This window comes from Ostrinia nubilalis, chromosome 8 (assembly GCF_963855985.1).
Source record: "Ostrinia nubilalis chromosome 8, ilOstNubi1.1, whole genome shotgun sequence".
NCBI lineage: Eukaryota > Metazoa > Arthropoda > Insecta > Lepidoptera > Crambidae > Ostrinia > Ostrinia nubilalis.
Window position 1 is genome coordinate 11767647 of NC_087095.1, and position 20254 is coordinate 11787900.

Consider the following 20254-nt stretch of genomic DNA (forward strand, 5'->3'; position numbering starts at 1 on the left):
TCAAAATTTGGGATAGTCCTGGTCTTTGATGAAAAATGAGGACATTGCAAAAAGTCTAAACAAAATTAGGAACATTTTTACCATGTCATTCGTTAATCCAAATTAAATTCCCATATCTCGTTCCTACCGCTGCAACTCCTGTGTAGTCAGGATTTACAGCTTGACCGCCATAAAAAACCCAACCAATGTAGGTCAAGTTTGTCCCAATTAAAGTAAATTATAACCTGATCTAAAGGTGGAAAATCAAGACAAGTACGACCGGGAAATTCGGAAGAATGGTCACCCTATCTAGAACGGCCAGCTCCGGGCTGCTTAAATTAATTATTTATATTGAGGGGCTGCTTATTGAACACTTGCTGTCTTCGTGTGATACTGTTGTCCGCACCCTTGTCAGGCGGGTATCAAAATAGTGTTCGATGTTTCAACCAGTCCTACGTAAACTTGCTGGGAAATATGTTACACTATGATACTTTAAACAATACATAAAAATAGTAGGACCATTGCAATAAAAAAATTCAGAATTTAAAGTTTCATTTTACCTATGTATGAAATGACAATATCTGTTATACTCGTAGTTCTTGCAACTCACGAAGGCGAGTGAGCTTACTAAACTTGTTTGTGTACGTGTACGAGTACATGCACAAAAATAACGATAGCGTAAAGTCTATTGAAACTTTAGAAAAACGAACAGTAGCGAGCCACCACACATGTAAAGCCGTCGTGAATTGCAAAAAACTAAACGAATTGCATACCTATTGACTTCTCGTAATAGAAGATAACTTTCGTTATAAGCACACTCTTTTGTTTCTCTTTGAAGACTGGACATTACAGTTAGTCAATTAAGGAAATGTATTTCCCATTTGTTTTTGTCAAAGAAGCCCCTTCTAGAAAAAGTTCAAAAGATACGAGTGAAGTGAGAACCTGCAATACCTGCATTCCGGTAATGAGTAATGGGCCGAGCTCGACGCCACGTGCAAAAACAACTGAACCGTCTGACGCCGGCGAATACTGACGTAAGTATGTATGAACTCAGGAAATACAGTCTCGCATGCAATTTTAGTACTTGTAGGCTCAATAACCTGAATCAAAATTGGAACCATTATTTTGAAATTTTCCAATATTAATCCACGATAAAATAGTTAACTTTTACAATAACATCAAAATCAGGAGCCAAATTAATGTTCCGTCGTCATCCAAGTCGGATGCTTTTATTGTTTACCTGTCTCTGTACGTCATAAGGTAATTTAACTATTTTTAATTTCTGAATTTTAGGACTGTTTATTGTTTGTTATTAAAGTAACAGAATGGACATGTTCTTTAATCTCACTAAGAGCATACTTCAAATACCTAGTCCTGTAGTATGTGTACGCGCCACCCTCACACTAACATACAATAAAAGCCTATAAATTTGACGTTGCTGTGTAAATGGACACACAAATATTATACTCGCATCGCACAGTATAAACTGCTTTCATTGACAACTCCCGGTCCCCACATTACATCCCATAAACTAGAAGTAGGTGTATGCAAGCAAGTGCACACACGATGTCGAGGATGCCAATCACGTTCCGGAAAACACATTGAAACGAAGCTCTTTCATGGGGAAAGCGAAAAAATCAGAAAGTAGCCGCTTTGAGCACGATCACTGCAAAATAGGTACCTTTGCGAAATTGCGAGGTCTAGTGTCTACGCGTCTGCTTTGCTAGCAGGATGCTACTTGTTGGCATGTTTTCTATTATGTAATGTGGCATTAGAACGTATTGTTTCTGTGTAGGCAGCGGTTTTATAAAGCGATTAGAAATATTTGTATTTTATGTACCTCAGTAAAAAAATAACACAAAACATAAGCCACCATTTTGATTAATGTACCTACATCGTGAAATATCTAGTACTTACAACTGACTTCTTCTTTCAGGTAGGTTTTACATCGTAATAAGAAAACATACCTATTTTTTAATTGATTATTACGTCTGACATTAATGAATGTTCAAATATGCAAAAGTACCTTAATCTAAATTACTGCTTCACAAAATATCCCGTATGCGACACGCCTCGAAATAATTCAAGTAACAAATAATAGAGCAGTGCAGACGTCGATTTTTGTTCGCCATGCGTCCATTCATTGGCTTTGCATTCTAATATTAATGGATGCTATTGCAATGCATGGATTCGTCCCTATTCACATTTAGTTCAGTAAAAGGAACATTTTCGTACCCCGAAGATAATTGGATCAGTAATGCCGTAGGTTACATAATATTTCAGTACTTATTAGGTACTAGCGGCCGCCCGCGACTTCGTACGCGTGGATCCCGTTTTACCCCCTTCATCTATCTTACGCGGTTAAGATTTTTTTCATACAAAAGTTTTTTCCCGATAACTCCCGTTCCCGTGAGAATTTTGCAATATCCTCTTGTAACTAAGCTTTAAGTTTACTACGGTACCTGCATGCCAAAATTCAAGCGTCTAACTTAAGCGGTTTAGATTTTTCATTCAAAAGGATTTTCCCGCTAATTCCCGTTTCCGTGGGAATTCCTAAGTATACTATAACCTGCCCAGGAGTATGAATAATAATTGTACTAAGTTTCGTTAAAATCCGTCAAGTAGTTTTTGTTTCTATAAGGAACATACAGACAGACAGACAGACAAAAATTTTACTGATTGCATTTTTGGGCATCAGTATCGAACACTAATCACCCCCTGATAGTTATTTTGAAAATATATTTCATGTACCTACAGAATTTACCTCTCTACAGATTTATTATAAGTAATAGATCAGAATTTCTGAACATGGCGTGATAACCTCTAGTACGTTTGTTCATTTTGGAAATCAGTAGGTACAATTTAATTACAATACTACTTATGTAGAAAGTGATTCCATTTATCTCCATTTTTCAAATGACTCTGTGTACGTAGTCGTGGCTTTCAACAACCTATCTCTACCTCTGCGGTTCAAAAAGGATTGCAAATGTCAACTCACAGAGTCGATATAAAATTCTTCACAGAGGATCGGTCTAGCTCGTTCTCTTTGCACAGCGCTCAGCGCACCGGCCAGTTCTATGCACATAATCTTTTTGCTTCGGTCACCAATCCTTTAATTTGTCTGTAGTGGTTCGCCTCAAACCGAATTTAAATTGAAAATTCGTTTCGGTACCTATGTAGTGACAGATCCTTCCCCTTCCTTATACCTATTATCGATAAGAAAATTAGTTATGCTTATTTTTTACATTGATAAATTTAAATTTGAGGTTTTACTTTTCAATAATTTTTATAATTATTTGGTAAGGTTATTTTTAAAATGGAATTTTTTGGTTTGTGACGGTGAATTTGGTTCGCGTAAACGAACAACATCGTGTCAGCAGCAACTCTTATTGTTATGATTTAGAAGTTATAATTAATGAAAAATTGAGTAAATTAGGTATCATGAGTGTAGTAGATTCATACCTATATTTATCTTATTTTTCTTACACAAGAGTTTGTATAACAAAGCTCTTGTGTATCACTCGTACTTACCAGAATACGTAATAAACCGGCTTTTGTATCTAAAACAAACTGATTGTGACAAGTTATCGATGCTTCTTAAAGTTGAGGAAACTTTTTGAAATAATAGCTAGTTGTTGGTTTCAGTCCGCCTTTTACATTCTTACGATGAAATACAAATACTTTTAATGAATTTTCATTCACAATTTTGAATCGGAGGTTAGAGTTAAGGAATTGTTTTTAAATAACAAAACCGATGAATACAATATACAATTTGTTTGCTGAATTTTGATACAAGCGTATTTTTTAGTAAGTTAGAATATTTCACTGAATAAGTATTCGTTTAGATCTAAGATCCCTTAAATCAAGAATCTCAGAAGAATAGGTATCCAATTTATTATAATCAATCAGTAAATAATTAATTTCATTTTAGTGCCTACGGCTTCAGGACAGTAGGCATTTTGCTGGTTAAATTGCAAAATGATAGATGGTGACGTTTAAGATCTCAGCGGTACTTCTGTAAGGTTGCGTTCATGCAAACATAGCGTAGAGCAGAATTGCGATTACTTTTTGCATTTTTCATTCAACGCCAGAATAAGAAGACGAAGAGCGATACAACTTGAATCTACAGAAAAATCTAATGTCCGTTGCGATGCATTATCCAGACACCATTTTTTACCTGCACCACGAAACCACAGCGTACACTCGTATGTACCACGATGATGATGATGATTCATCCGACCGATTTCGGCCATGGTGACCACTTCGACTCCCAACTGTCTTGGCGGCACTGGTATGTAATGTACCATAGCATGTTAAATAAAACATACGTTTAGCGTTGTCCTCGTAATAGTAAGTTTAGACACTATAACTACCTACTCGTTTACACGACGTTTCAGACCTGAGACTGACAATTTATATGGAACGTCAGATCGCCTTAATGTAGCGCTGCACTCGCGCTAGCTGTGCTTAGCTGTGAGTGGTTCTTAGAGGCTTTCCGGTTTGCTCTATGCTGGACTCTATGCTCGGCTCTACGTATCGCTTTATGGCTGGTTTACACGTATTAAGTAGGTAACTAAATTTTAACTTAAAATTCCAAACGTCAAGCTCTTGTTTATTATATGAAACTGCTTGTCAAAACGTGTCTTGACAGAAAAATCAAGTAAATATTTAGTTACCTACTTATAAATCAGCCTATACGCTCCGCCTATGCCAGACCGTAGCCTTAGCCGGCCCGCGCCTGCCGACGCCCGCAATTCTGTGGCTAGGCGCCTCATGGATTAAATTTTCCTAACAAAATTACAACATCGCCTCGGAGACGTGTGAAGCAGTATGGGGGATATTCTGGAATATTACGCTTATGGACAAGACAAACAACAACATGCTCGCCGTCAAAATATTATGATAGCAAATTGTTGAAGTTTTGTGAAACTACGAGTATTACGATGCTTTGTAGTGTTTGTCACCGTGTGTTATAATGATTGTACATGAAATGAAAATGTGCCCTTTGTGCAGTAAAATGCAACAGACCAACTTAGCTAAGTACAGTAGGCGCGCGAGTTCATGTCCATACTTACTTATTTACTTATACTTATACTTACTTATAAGTTGCAAAAAATATGGAAGATAAGGTTGACCTACTTAATCTATCTATCTATCTATATAAATAAAAATGAATTGATGTTCGTTAGTCTGATTAAAACTCGAGAACGGCTGGGCCGATTGAGCTGATTTTGGGTTTAAAATGTTTGTCGTAGTCCAGGGTAGGTCTAAACGGTGAGCAAATACGCGCGCGATATTGTTTTTCTGTGACAGACAAAATTCCACGCGGGCGAAGCCGCGGGCGGAAAGCTAGTTGGTAATAATTATCGATATCGACATTAGCATAATTAGTTAAGTAACAGCACTACCGCATTCCTCAGGATGGACATGAACTCGCGCGCCTACTGTAGGTATTATCATGAAGGCTTTGAACAGTTTTTGGCATTATTATATTATTTCGGAGTTTGGTTTTTCATAACAAATTTAATGATTTTATGAAGTTTTAAGTATGTAAGCAAAGATTAAATTACATACATATAGGTACACTGGTACATAGTTTATGGATAAATCATACATATCCATTAGAACATCAGTTCCTAGGCATTAATGTGATTTTCACTCTCGTTCTACACAAATTTATGTAACGCACTCGACGTAGGATTTCCCCTGATTGCGTTTGACGCGCGCATAACTAATCTACAGTAGGACTGGTAACAGTAGGTCCGCTAAATCCCCTGCGGTGAGAAAGGTGAATGTTCTTAGACACGGAACATAGTCTTTCTTTATGAGACAGAAGACAAACGAGCAGATGGATCACCTGATGGTAAGTGATTACCGCCATCCATAAATACCCGCAACCCAAGTAACTCTAACAGACCCAGGGAGTTGTACGTTGCCGGCCTTCAAGGTATAGAGAGCGTCTTGAAAGATTGTAGTCTACCCCAAAAGCGCTATGTTGCCTCAATCATCCCGGTTAACATTGACTTAATTCATTGCATAAGGTTGAATACTTTTGATACTTTGAAATTAGGGTTACTTTCAGCAGGTGAAAAACATTTTCGGAGACTTTCACAATAGAATTAAGTCCTTCGTTTCGGTAAATGCTTGAGTGATCCTACTGCTCGTGCCTCTTTCTTTTATAACTAAATCCCACAGAATACGGCTTCAGATTAGACATTACGATACGACGCCGGTGATTACAAACCCGGATGATATTTTATGGCGAATTTACACCTTACTTTTATTTAAGGGTATTTTACTGGTTTGAACCATGCAACAGTTAGATTTGTTGTTAAGTAAGTATCTCATTTGATTTTGTAATTGGGCTTGCAGAGTGCAGTAGAAATGGTGCAAAGGTAAACTTTATGCGTAACTAAAATATTTTTTTATGAAAAGACACGGTCATTAGTCGCCGTATGCCGTCATCTGTACTTATTGATGAAACAAACAATAATATCTTGATAAATAAGTAGCGACGTAGTAGAAATTTGCCAAAGATGTGACCTCATTTTGTAATATTTGATAATATAGTCCAAACTCAAACTCGAATCGAAAGTTGACAAATTCGACATATTCATACCTAATAACATCCCCAAAGTTTTACTTGTCTTGACTGTACTTCGTACTTTATCCGGAATTAAGGCTAACATCAAAGTACATGACAAAATTAGACTTGATAGTTGTTTGTTTACAAATTCAAATTTCCAAAGGGCCAAAAGCCCTTTTCAGGGCACTCTCACATCACTCACACTTATGACCCTATCACCACTTCGGGACAAAATAGCCAATATTTTGCCTGAGGTAATGAGAAATGGTGAAACTTAGTCATCTTGTCAAACCTTCTATAGTACAAGTAATTAGGTGATACTATTACAGGCTTTTAGGTAATAAATGCTTATTAAGTTTATGGTACCTTATTGGAGACCATACATAATGTATGTAGGTATCCTATATGTAATTTAGTTAGATGTAGAGCAAGTAATAAAATTTATTTCCATCTTTTTAATAGGTACCTACATCTTGAACAAAGACTAATGTACGTTTTCGTTGTATTTTCTATTCTTTAATAGCCTACATTAACCTTTGCTCGAGAACTGTTAGTAGCCCTCGTCTTAAATAAGTAAGAACAAAGTCTAATACCTAATTTCGCCGAAATAAGTGGTCGGACTGTTTGTGCTTCGCATTTCAAAGGGTCCTTCCAATTTCTCCAAGAACATCCCGAAAAATAAACCCTTAAAGGAATTAAGAATAACGTAACATTTGATCATGGGTTTGCTAACCATTCTCTCTAATCTTCTGATTAACCAATTTCTTTGTCTCGAGCAAAAATTACTCCCACTTTTTTCACTTTTAATTATTTTAATTAATCTAAGGAGCCCTTTTGAAATTTAAGTGAGGATCCGTTTTGTTCCAATAGTTAATTTATTCAGAGAAATCTTGTAAGGGCCCAAATTGGATCACCTTTTATATTGTTTCTGGTTTTCAGTTATTATTACTGACGGAATAAATAATTGCGTCTTGAATATTAACATGATACTTATTTTATACTTATATTTTACTTTGTACTTGATATTACAAATCATAAAACGAGTAGACATTTTTAATGAAACTCTATCCAGTTGACTCATTTCAGGGACACGTACAAATGGTAAATTGCAATGGAAAATAACAATGGTAATAAAATATTCCCAACCACATCTCATTTTTTAATAACGTGGATAGTTTGCCCAATGCAAAGTAACACCGAGTGAGCCATTTCCGATTTCCAATCACCATGGTCATCCAGGGCAAAGGTGTAAAGCGGGAAAACGCATAATAGCCGACAATAAAACGCACGTAAACCGGCGATGCTCCGCAAATTGGCGGCACTAACCCTCTGATTGAATCTAGTTTTATCTATATTAGGTAACATGTGAGAAACAGACAAGTACTAGAAAATAAAAAATGTAATCTCGTTTCTACCACTATACTACATATTACTGGGTAAATTATCTGTCAATTACAGCTTTAATAATCAAGGTTGAATTAAAGCCAATAACTTATGCTCTGTTCTGCTCTTTACCCACTGTCAGTGTAACTGGTCACATCTACTGAAAAACGACGCTGAAAATTTAGCCAAATAATATGTATTCGTATAATACCTAAACCAGAAAAATCCTGATTCCTGCTGCTGATCGTCTAGTAACTTTTTTAGCTTGCTTATTCAACAAAACAATATGTCGTGTGTCCTTACACTAAGGCTACAACCACTTATTCCAGGAACCTATGATTCAAACCACAAAGGCCAGCCCAAGGTGTGAATGTGGTGAGTGAGCGTAATAGGCGATAGAACGCATATGTCCCGTCCCGGCAAATGGGCGGCGCGCGGCAATCAGCGCGGCCGGCTAATTGAATCCCCACAAATTTCGCTCTAATATAATGAAAACTCAGTTTGCTTTTATTATTACGGTATTAACATGCTGGTTATTTAAGTCTTTGGACTAATTCTGAGAGAGTTTATCTACTTAGAGCTAATAAAACTATAGTGATCGTAAGCGAAAAATGCATCAAGTCTTATGAGGACCGCAGTCTGAAAAATATGTGTCAAGATGGAAAAAGATTATGGCATCAATAGCGATTTTTGTGTTATTCACATCCTCCAAAAATTTCGATCAAAACAAGATGAAACAAATTATTTCTTATGATGAAAAGCTGGAAAATTCCCGTCCCGCAATTTTCCGCCAAGTCATAATCTCAAACACGGCAATACGAAATAACGAAAACAAAACCTCTTATATTGGATGGACACTTTGCTCGAATACCTCACATCGTAGCTTTCGCAAATCGAAAGCCAATGCATTGTAAAGTTGCGGACTGTATTTACTGGACAAATCCTATTCCTTAGAAATGTTGACAATGCTCTTAGATGTTATAAATTGGAAGCAATTTCTCGTTCAAACAAAACATGATTCGAGGACCGTAACGCTCGTGGAGCCCATCGATTTAATAAGATACTGCAAATAGAAAATGATCTACGACTCTCGATGCTATGGATCTTGAAACAAAGCACATTGAAATCTTAGATTACAGTCTTCAAAATTCCAAAGACATTGGGTTCAAAACGCCATTGCAATTAGTAGAAAATTAATTAACAGAAAAGTTCTAGACACATTCCAGATCTTGAATGTCAAGAGTTAAGTCTACGGAGCAGTCCAGACCCTAGGTGTTGATTTTAAACTTAAGAGTCTGTATAAAAATAATTTTCATTTTTTAAATCTTTTCCTAGTTTCCAATTCTTTGGACATGGCTATGTAGGTTAATTAGTTTGGTTAGTAAAATTGCGGTTCCTTTAAATATTACACATTTTTATATTCCCAGAATTGAGTACAATTTTAAGGTTGTCCACGTGGACGTGGGAACTGGAGTTTCTAAAGCTATCTAGAAAATATTTTCACAAACTACATGTCACATATGGAACTATTGTATCTACACTACGTAAAAATAAGTGACACGATTTATAACATTCAATTTAAACTTTGTTAAGTGCAATTAACAACTCTGGTCATATGGGACAAATCCCCAAAATACCAAAACAATCCCCTTAGGTAACAACCCCTTTTCTGAGTAGTGTTGCTTTTGTGGATGCAGGGACCATTAGTATAAGTCGTAAAACTACAATTAAGCTGCGTAGCACTTTGGTTTAATTCGAACTGATTTTCCAACAAATTGACATCAAAATAACAACTTTTACTATTTGAAATCAAAAGAATGCCATTCTTAAAGTAAATTCGTTCTACTAAAATCAAACAAGATGTCTTTTCATTGCCTATCAGCCTACACGATGAAAACTATTGTCTCTATTCTGGCAAAAAGGCTTATAAAGTCTTCGTTCGAACTCTGATCAAATTCCAGCCATGCCAGTCCGTACAAGGACGTTTTATTATAGGGACAAATAGACGTATATAATTCAGTCCGTCAATGGTACTCGACCGACAATAGGGCTCAGAGCTCGGCTAAGAAACCCGGGACCATTAAGTTTATTTACTGATCTTGGATAAACACCTCTTGGTGGGCAACGACTCTGCCATAAAACGATTTCATACAGAACACAAATGAGAAGAGATGATTATTGTGATCATAAGGATGCAATTAAAAGATGACAGCTTACCACCCACATTGAAAACATAGCAACCTAAAATCTTTCAACAATTAAAATTCTAAATCACGTAGGAGAGAGCAACGCATAAACCGATAGCGCCGCGCTCTCTCTGATATTCAAAATGCCCAAATAAAAAAATTAAAAAAAAGATGACAGCTGAAACTTACATTATACTATCTCTCAGAAGATAAAATGTAAACGATATCATTGTTCATTCATTAATAGTATGTATTATATATTGTTTTGGTAGAATCGTTTAGTTACTTATCTAATGGGCTGTAATAATGTTCTATTAGATGAGGGGATGGCTTGTGGCTTCGCGGAAATCGAATCTTAATAGTACAATAAATACAATTTATATCAAAATTACTTTAAAACCCTATTCCGTTGAATAATTCAATCAAAACTTAAATCTTCACTTCGGTTGTGGTGTAAGTTTCCAAACTATTTTAATACTTAGAAAGTTACAGTTTTGCTCAATTTACTTTGAATATGACACAATATATCCGTACTCGGAAAGACAGGAATAGTTAAATAGCGAAGCCTACCTACGTAAAATAGTTTGTTTTAGCTTTTGATATCTCAAAATTAGTGTAAGTAGATACAGTGTACCTGCCTACAAAATAATGTATTCTATCGCATTAGGTTATTGACCTGTAATTCCTGTAAAGGTAGTATAAGTTGGTGAAAATAAAAAAAATGTTTAGTACTAACCATGTAAGAAAAATTTATATTTTCTTAAAATGCTCCCAGAAAATCTTTATTCAGTAGATATATTTAGATCAAATTAACCTAAGATTAAGTAATTGACCTCAAGTTCCTCCTCAGGCGGTTTAATCAACTCAGGTAAATTAAAAATGTATACATACTGGGTCTCTCGTCCCAATATCTTCTGGAGGAAAAGTATTTTGCAGGGATTTCTTATTTCCTAGGAAACAAATGATTTATATTCATTTGTTTCCTAGGAAATAAGAAATCTGCAACAATTTTTATAAATAGCGCACGTAGATACGTGTCACGCCACTCCCGACAATTAAAAAGTTATGTCTGTCGCACACGAATACCCGTCTGACTGTACTATATTTATCAACAAAGTAAATCATATGGATTTTTTTTACATATTTTTAATAATGAGCAAGAATGTTATTAATCAAGATTTATTTTGTAGAGCTCATTTCTATGATGCAATAGGAAAGTCCATTTTCTGGCGATACCTCTAGCTATAGATGTAATTTTAGTTATGTAAATTGTAGTAACTATATGTAAAAGTATTCGGTCTGTAGACCGTCTTATATTATAGTATAAAGTATGTTTAAGTGTTCGTAGCCAAAAAAATATTCTGAAAGCTTTTTGAACTGTCTTTAGTTAAGAAACGAAGAAGAACTCTTATTTCTATCTCTTTGATTTAGATTAGCGTCTTACGCCCGTATTCACAAACGATGCTTGCTTAAGTGAAGCAGCAAATCGAACGCACAGCGTTGAATAGAGCTCAGTGATTGGTTCGTGTGTCACCCTGTGGGTCAATCTTTTGTGAAACAGGATCGTAAAATACTAAAAACACGTGCAACAAATCTTGTTGATAGTTCAGGTTGCAGAGCTTTTGATTTCGAGCTAACTGTGTAACTGCGATAACTGTTCGGTAACAAATCCCGTCCGTTTCCATTGACTTTTGTTTTTGTCTCTCGGTGAGCGAAGGTTAACTAGTTTTCACACTGCTATAAAATGCACGCGTTTAGAAAAAGAACAAAAGTATTGGAAAATAATTAAAATGCAGTACTTACTTCTGTTTTTGCTGATGTGGATTTAATCTGTAACAAAAAAGACACAATTTGATTAATAAAGATATTGGGTTTCAAATATTACGAGTAGTACCATAAAGTTAATTTCGTTACACTAAATGAAAGATTTTCCGTCTTTTTATTTTTTATTTTTGGAATAAAAAATTGCAATGTACTTATAGGTACTTAATTCAGTGTAAGCCTAAGGTATCGTTTTAGACTAGAACCTAATTACGTTAAAGAACTTTATTTTTATTCTATGGTTAGTTAAAATGCCATTTCAGACCGGGACACTACAGACAAAAAATAAACGGTGTTGACCTTTAATTCCAGTGTCACCGTAATGTTATAATGTAATTCCCGAAATGATTCCATTTCTATTCAAATTGGCTCGCAACGAAATTTAACCCAACGAAATATTTATCTAACTCCCGTGAAAGTGAGAATTATGAAATTGACTAATCAATTTCGGAACCGGAGACGTTTGTGCTTCAGGTAACAATTGTTCCTGTAATATTCAATCATGAAATTTCTGAATTTTATTATTATTTTTAGACTAACTGGAAAAACTCCTCCGTTTTCTAAATTAAATGATATGCAAGGATATTGTTTATTATTTATGTAAAACTCAATATCTGCCAACATAGAGAGCGCGAACCAAAGCACACGATGCGTTGCGGCAGCGGTGCGGGTGCGGCGCCGGAGCGGTATCGCTGCGTCGTCTTACATAGAAAGAAATATCTGTGGCTCTACCGCAGTAGACTTTGAGCGTGTTGCACCTCAATAGGTAGTTGTATGTACGAGTACCTACCTACGGTTAATTCTTAACTTTAAACTGTAATTAGGATATAGAAACGCGTCGATTAAACGCGTACAGTTTATTCAAGCTAATACAAAGGCTCATTACTATGCGTGAACTTCGGTAATGTCAGAAGAATACACATCGGCCGCTAATGAGCTAGATATAATCCCGCGCGTCGATGCGAGGCGAAGCTTCGAAACTTCGAACTTCGATGTTGTCATACAAAGTTTCGCCGTCACAATATACGCGCAATCAAAATCTTTTAAGAAAGCTTTTTGCAAGTGAATTGATCTTTTATATACTTTAATACAATGCTTTAAAGAGTTATTTAAAGATAGAGTGCGTATCTATGTAGGTAATTTAGTGAAAATCATGTAAGAATGCTCGCAAATCCACTTAATGAATCCTTCGTTGGAACTTTCAATCGCTTGATGGTTTTCGCGAATGAAAAATCCGCCAGATGGCAATACGTAGACGCGAGGTCCAAATGCTGCATGATTGGTTATTTTTGACATGACATTGACAGATATGTCACAATCCACCAATCACGCAGCAGTCAGACCACGTCCCGCCATCTAGCGGATCTTTCATTCGCGAAAACCCTCATTGACAGTGCGCTGAAGTTTACATTAGTGTCAAGACTTTATTAGGCCTGAAAATTGTAGCCGGCGGTCGTGGCAGCTTAATTTAATCTTGAGATATGTAATCTGTGGCCTCAGTCGATCTTGCCCATTTGCCCGATATTAATTGAAGCTTAACCTGGGCTTAATTAGTGCCAATACAGCACCGACGCGCACTTGCGGCCGCTTCATCCGTCCAATAAGACTTTATAGCCCAAGTTTAAACACAATCACTCATTTCTGACTGGGCTTATTACACTCGTTACAAAACATGAGGAAAACATGGCTGAGAAGACAGAGTTTTGGTGTAAGCAAATTCATGTTATGACGTTAACAAACGTTTCAATTATACCGGCAATAAAATTATCCATCTGGAACGATTCACGATCAAAAGTGCTTGAAATTCCTATCATGTGTATCAGATAAAATTTACCGAGTTATTTTAATAAACCAAATACGGAACTCATGAGTTACAGAAAAGAAATTTAAGAAAATAAATAAGCCAGCGTAATGAATCGTCATCAAAATAATGCTTCGAACAAGCAAATTGCGAAGTTTAAAGCGAGACGTCCCTAAAAATATGAGCTAACGAAGGTAATCGTGTCCCCCGCTCCCTATTTGCGCTGTACAAACTTTATTTTCCCGTTTGATCTTCCAAGGCCTTAAAACAATGTTTGTTCCATTGAAAATTCATACTCGCAATCAAAATGTTTGTAACAAACTTATCAGGGTCATTCTGACCGGGACATTCGCACAAAGCTATCCGAGTAAACCCTGAATATTCATAGGTCACCCGATTACACACGGGACGGTCTAATTTGCCAAATCAAACGTGACTAATCTTAATTTAATTTTAACGTGTTTGAGCAGTGGATTGGTGGAGGACGCGTTTTGGGTCGTGTTATTGAGGTTTTGCATATTCTTCTGCAGTAAACAGCCTTAATGACGACACACTAAGTAATTACGTAGGCGCCATAATTGATGGCCGAAATAGCCGTAACCGCAAAGGGTTGTTGTTATTTTAGTGTTCTTATTCTCGTTTTCACCATCAATCCCTAATTTTTAAGTGATCCCTATGGTAACACATACTTAACAGGAATTTTGTTTTCATAGTGGTCACTTAAAAAATACGGATTAATGGTGAAAACGGGCATTAAAGTAACAGATTTTGATAATGACAAAAGTAGCACTTATTTGTTTTCATGAAAACTTACGACTTTTAAGACACTGTAAGAGTAGGTAATAAAGTAGTAAAAATTTAATAAGGTGTATTACATTATCTACTAACCATAAAACTTAGAATTATACTGTCAAGAGACTCTCCGTCTATTAATTTAATATGCAAACCAATTTGGTAGCAGTACTACGAGTAAAAGCCTGTAAAAATTCAGAAGGGTAATAATAATAACAGGCCAGTAAACTGCTACAAAGGCGGTCGTTTCCAGAAAAAACTGGTTTTAACCGAGCCAACCCGCTCTCAAAGTTTTAACGAACTCATTATGGCACTAACAATTTTAGGACTTCAAATAGCTAACTTTGGATATCCATCAAAATAATCAATAAAAACCGGCCAAGTGCGAGTCGGGCTCGCACACCGAGGGTTCCGCCGTACAAACGTAGCGGTTTACAATTTATGACGTATTAAATCAAATTACTTACTTGATTCCGTTGCGAGTAGTGGCGAATTTCAAAATATGCGGTATGATTATTTTTTATTTATTTATTTTTCCTATATTTGCATTATAGGTAGGTACCTACCTCAGCGTTTTGAATTTTTGCGTTGATTTAGAATTTCTCACAGTTTAGAGGCAATTAGATTTAAGAAGTGTTTGATATGAATTTCAACTTTAATATCTCTACGCGTTCATGTGAAAAAGGGTAGGTAGTAAGTTTATAATTATTAAAAAAATATTTTATGTCATGTAAGTAAAAATAATATTTTAAATTTTATATAACTTCAAATTTATCATTTTCGCAATTTTTCCTTTATCTGTACTATATAACGTTGCTTCGTGCCGAATTTCAAGATTCTGAGTTCACAGGAAGTACCTTGTAGGTTTTGATTCCCTAGCGTGTGACGGAAATTCGTCTAAGGTGTCGGTATAAACTGCTGTATCTTTTGATCGCGTTAACTTAGAAGTTTGATTTTTTTACTTCTTAAAGGGACAATAGATCTAGGTATTTGGTATAAATTTCAATTTGATACCTTTATTCGTTCGTGAGAAATAAGGTAGTAAGTTTCATTTTATTAAAATATTTTTATTATATTATATAACTAAAAAAATGTAATTTTCGCAATTTTTCCTATATTTGCATTATATGACAATGCTTTATGCCAAATTTCAAGATTCTGAGTTTACGGGAAGTATCCTGTAGGTTTTGATTCCTTTGCGAGTGTCGAAAATTTGTTGAAAATATCGACATAATCGGCTGTATCTTTTGATTGGCTTAGCTTAGAAGTTTGATATTTTCACAGCTTAAAGGGACAATAGACCTGAGTATTTCATGTGAATTTCAGCTTGATACGTTCACGCGTTCTTGAGATAAAGGGTCTTGACAGACGGACGGACGGACAACAAAGTGATCCTATAAGGGTTCCGTTTTTTCCTTATGAGGTACGGAACCCTAAAAATGGACAAAAAAACAACAGAATTAACTTTTCAATCGAAACAACATTATCTTCCAAATTACCTACCTTAAATAAGTAAGTATGTATTATAATAAAGTGTCTTTATTATTACCTTCTAGTTGTGAATTTAGTGAATTTTTGTCTAACAATTCTTCCCATTTTTGGGTTATTGAAAGTCCTGAAATATATCTGCAAAAGTTCGTAAAACATAACATAATAATCAATACTTGCAGCTCGTAAACATAGAATCCTGACCTAGTCGGTTAGTAAAAGGAACTGAAATTTTCGGAACGGTATGAATGAAAAATAATACGTAATTTGCTTCGAATAGGGGCATACAAGCGGCCCGGATGGGCGCAGGAAGAGCCCTGATTAGGGCTCCAAATGAGGCGGACACCGCATCGGTATACAATACCTATACGGAGCGGTATACGTTTACCACAACTCAAGTAAATACAGTAGTATTTATTTACTAGTGACCAGAGACTGGTACGACAGTAAACTTTCGATCAGTCTTAGGGTTGGGTGAGTTTTTTTGTAACATTCAACTTTTTGCAGTTCAACAGCATACTCAACAATAACATGAAGTAACTCAATGTATATGGGTAACACTCACTGTTTAAATATTACACCACATTTGTACACAGTTAAAAAGTTAAATTAGATTTTTGTAGAGCAATGCCTTGATCAAGGTTAGTTAATAGTGGACAGTAAAAAGTGAGTTAAGGTAAATAAGTAAGTGTGAGGATTAGTAGAAACGGAGCTCACTATATGTATCTCCATTGTGTATTTACGCTACAATAACCTACTTACACGCATGAATTTGCATTTTGTCTGACATAACAATCAGGTTCAAATTGTAAGAAATGAAAAAATTTGGTGTTGTTAACGTGTATCATGTTACACAATCTAAATAACATTTAAATGTGTAATTATAATTATTCAAATATTGCAGTTGGGTTTTATAGTAGGAAACTTGCAAAAGTATTTGATTTAAATGTTTTAAAAATATCATGATAACATTGAATTCGTGTGTGTATTTGTAATAATGTTTGTGATTGTTAGAAGGACTTACTCGTACACATCATTAAAAGTTATGATCATGAAATTGATAATAAGTAGATAGGTAAGTACTTTTTCATTTTCATTTACATGTTTGTAATAAAACGATGACAGTTTTTGTAATATTCTTGATATTATAATTGGATTAACGTCTAATTTTAATAATAAGCTGCCCTCTGCTCCCTATTCTTCCGCAATAAATAATGGAACAAAGTGATATCTTTGCAAGTGAATGGAATTGATTTGCATATTTAACTGGATTTTTATTCGGAGCACGTACATGTATCTCATACCTCAAATAAGTCCACATCCCCATTTGGGATGAAAAAATATTTTTAGATTTTTTCTGTTTAAAATTAAGTGGAAATGTAAAAGAGGTTTTTTGTAATAAAATTACTTATTTCTAACGATCCTCTGGTTCCCATCATTTGAGTTCACTTTTTACGGAGGTTTTGAGGGTTTTCTGATGTTTAATTATAATTACCTTTTTATTGACGTCTTTATTCTTTGCTGACTTTGACTGATAGGTAAAATAACTCGTATTTTTCCATGAACTTTTTCTGACAGGAGGCTTGCCAATATACAACATGTGCAGAGTTATGCTGAAATGGCTAGTCCATTTTTCAGTCTATGCATAAATGCATATGCCAAAATTTTCCACTAGCACTCTGCCTAGGTATACATACATACATACATATGTACATACACACAATGTGATACAATATAAAGGATATGTAAATTCCTATTCCTAAAGCCGTTGAAGCATATACATATTTATTTATCGATCATTATGAATTTTCATAAAGTTAACAGAGCACATTTTTCTACTAAAGCTAGTAACACTATTACACATTATTACGAGTAGGTACTTGCTTAAAATGTAAACAAATCTTAAAACAAAATTTTTCAAAATTAATATCTCCCAAAGCACAATAATTAATTGGTATTAAATAGGAAATATTCACAAGAATTAAAGACTGAAAGTGAATGCAGGTCAAGACCTGGCCATAAACAAAAGATGAGGAAATAAAAAGTGGAGTATAACGAACGCAAACCATTAGGGTGAGTTCACATTCACTCACGTAAAAGTATCTATCTAGTGGTAGTGCTGAAGGCTATATTTCCTGGAGTTAACCTGCGCGATGAAATTCGGCGCTCAGTTATGTTTCAGCGAGTTTACAGCCCTCGTCCGAAGGGTTGCGAAGGCTTTCAACGACACGCTGTAAATATTACCTTAGACCCTACCTTTCCTATTAATACTAGGTTTAGAGCTAGCTCTAAACGAATGATCTAGATTCGTAAAAAAAAATTGAAGCATTATTCTATGTTAATTAAGTACGCGTTGGTGCGTCAAATGTTTAACCGGTATTAGGTAGAGATTCATTGAATATCGAGCTACATTATTTTCTGATTGTGTATTCTTAAACAATGCATTTTTATTTTAAAACTTCATTACACATAAGTAGGTAATTGCATCGTCTCCTGAGGGTCACACATTAGGTAGTACAAAATCAGTAATTTTTTTTTTTTAACCCAAGCCGAATACAACGACCTTTGATCATTTACAATGACACAATTAACATTATTCAATCGTAAAACGTGCGTGTTTTTGTTCGTGTACGCATAATGCGGCGTGTCCTAACCGTGACAATGAAATATTGCCGACCCGACCGAAATTATTGTGTCTAACCTAAACATAATAAACGTGCACTGGTTAGTTACTCTTCAGATTGAAACTTAAACTCAGACCAAAACCTAATACTTAGTAGGTTAATTTGATAACAATACAACTAAAGTAACCTGTTAATTATGTAAACATACATATAGTTTATTAAATACAGCAAAGTACAAAGGGAATATAATAATGAGTGATCTGCACCCACTTTATATTAGGAAACCAGCCGTCATAACCTTCTAGCACATCTCCACTCTGAAATCATGTCAGTATAACCCGTTCACAACAAACACATCTTTGAAATTCAACAGTGTGAAGGTAACAGGTAAGTGATAAGTTCTAAGTAGGTAACATAGTTTTCGTCGAAACAACCAATAATTTTTTCTGTAAAATTTTCATGTTTTAAAGACAAACATAGTCTTTATTCACAGACAATCACAGTGTCTTTGGTTCCTTCTTGTTGCCACCACCACTTTGTAAATTACAACAAATTTTCAGTTATCCCGAGATCAAGAAGCTGTCTTGACCCATACGAAACTTGATCATAAGAAAATGGGAGTGTGTCAAAACTTTAGGATTTAATTTCCTGCGATGTAAACTACGAGTACCTATATGGCAGTTGACAGGTGAAGGTATAAAACTATAAACATACGAGTGCCTCATATAATAGAAATGTATTATAAAAATTAATCATGTTGGTATTGTAGAGTCATTTTATGCAAACAAATTACAATATTTAAAGCATTCATCATGATCATTTCAGCCATAGGACGTCCACTGCTGAACATAGGCCTCTCCTAAAGATTTCCACAAAGACCGGTTGCAGTTGGTAGCCACATACATCCAGCGTCTTCCTGCTACCTTTATGTGATCGTCGGTCCACCTTGTGGGTCATAATAGTTTTGTTCTACTAACATAACCTAACTTTACTCAAGGTTCTGAAGAATCTGACACAATAAAAAGGCGTAATGCCTTCACGCGAATACGTAACGGTGACCGTTCCCGCCACATGTTATTATTAGGTTTGGTGTCGATCATTTTGAAAGTCGACGGGAAACATTCTTTTTTATAGAATCTAGAATAACAACTTTTATTTTACTATAATGTTCACATTATAATACGAAACAGGTTGACCGGCCAATCATTATAAGGCTGAGTTGCACCACCTTATGCACCACCTTACCCAGCCTTAGTCTCATTAAACTAAATAAAGGCCTACCTACCTATTGTACTACCTATTGTGGTGGTGATATATACAAAGGATAATCCCTCAAAATAGCATATTTCACTCGGTGTATGTAAACAAAAAATGGTAAGGTACTTTCACAACACATCCATGAGATGGAGAGTTTCGGAAACTGGCCTTGTGCGTAAAGTCACATCCGCTTGGTTCCTGTTACATACAATAACGCGAATGAAGTAAGGCCTACATCTTTTGTTCTGTATTAACTGCTATCATTAAACAACCATTGTTCTAAAAAAGCAAAACACATATCCTAAGGAAATGAGGAGCATGGTGCCACTACAAGATA

The 20254-nt window shown here is 35.4% G+C and overlaps 1 protein-coding gene across 1 annotated transcript in view; it reads right to left on the bottom strand.

Moving 5' to 3' along the window:
* The window catches only part of LOC135073958 (short neuropeptide F), a 69949-nt gene that overhangs the window by 25638 nt on the left and 24057 nt on the right, over window positions 1-20254 (bottom strand). Inside the window, exon 2 of the mRNA XM_063968228.1 lies at window positions 11938-11964. The gene's annotated coding sequence lies outside the window, so the exon portion shown is untranslated. The remainder of the gene's footprint in view (window positions 1-11937; window positions 11965-20254) is intronic.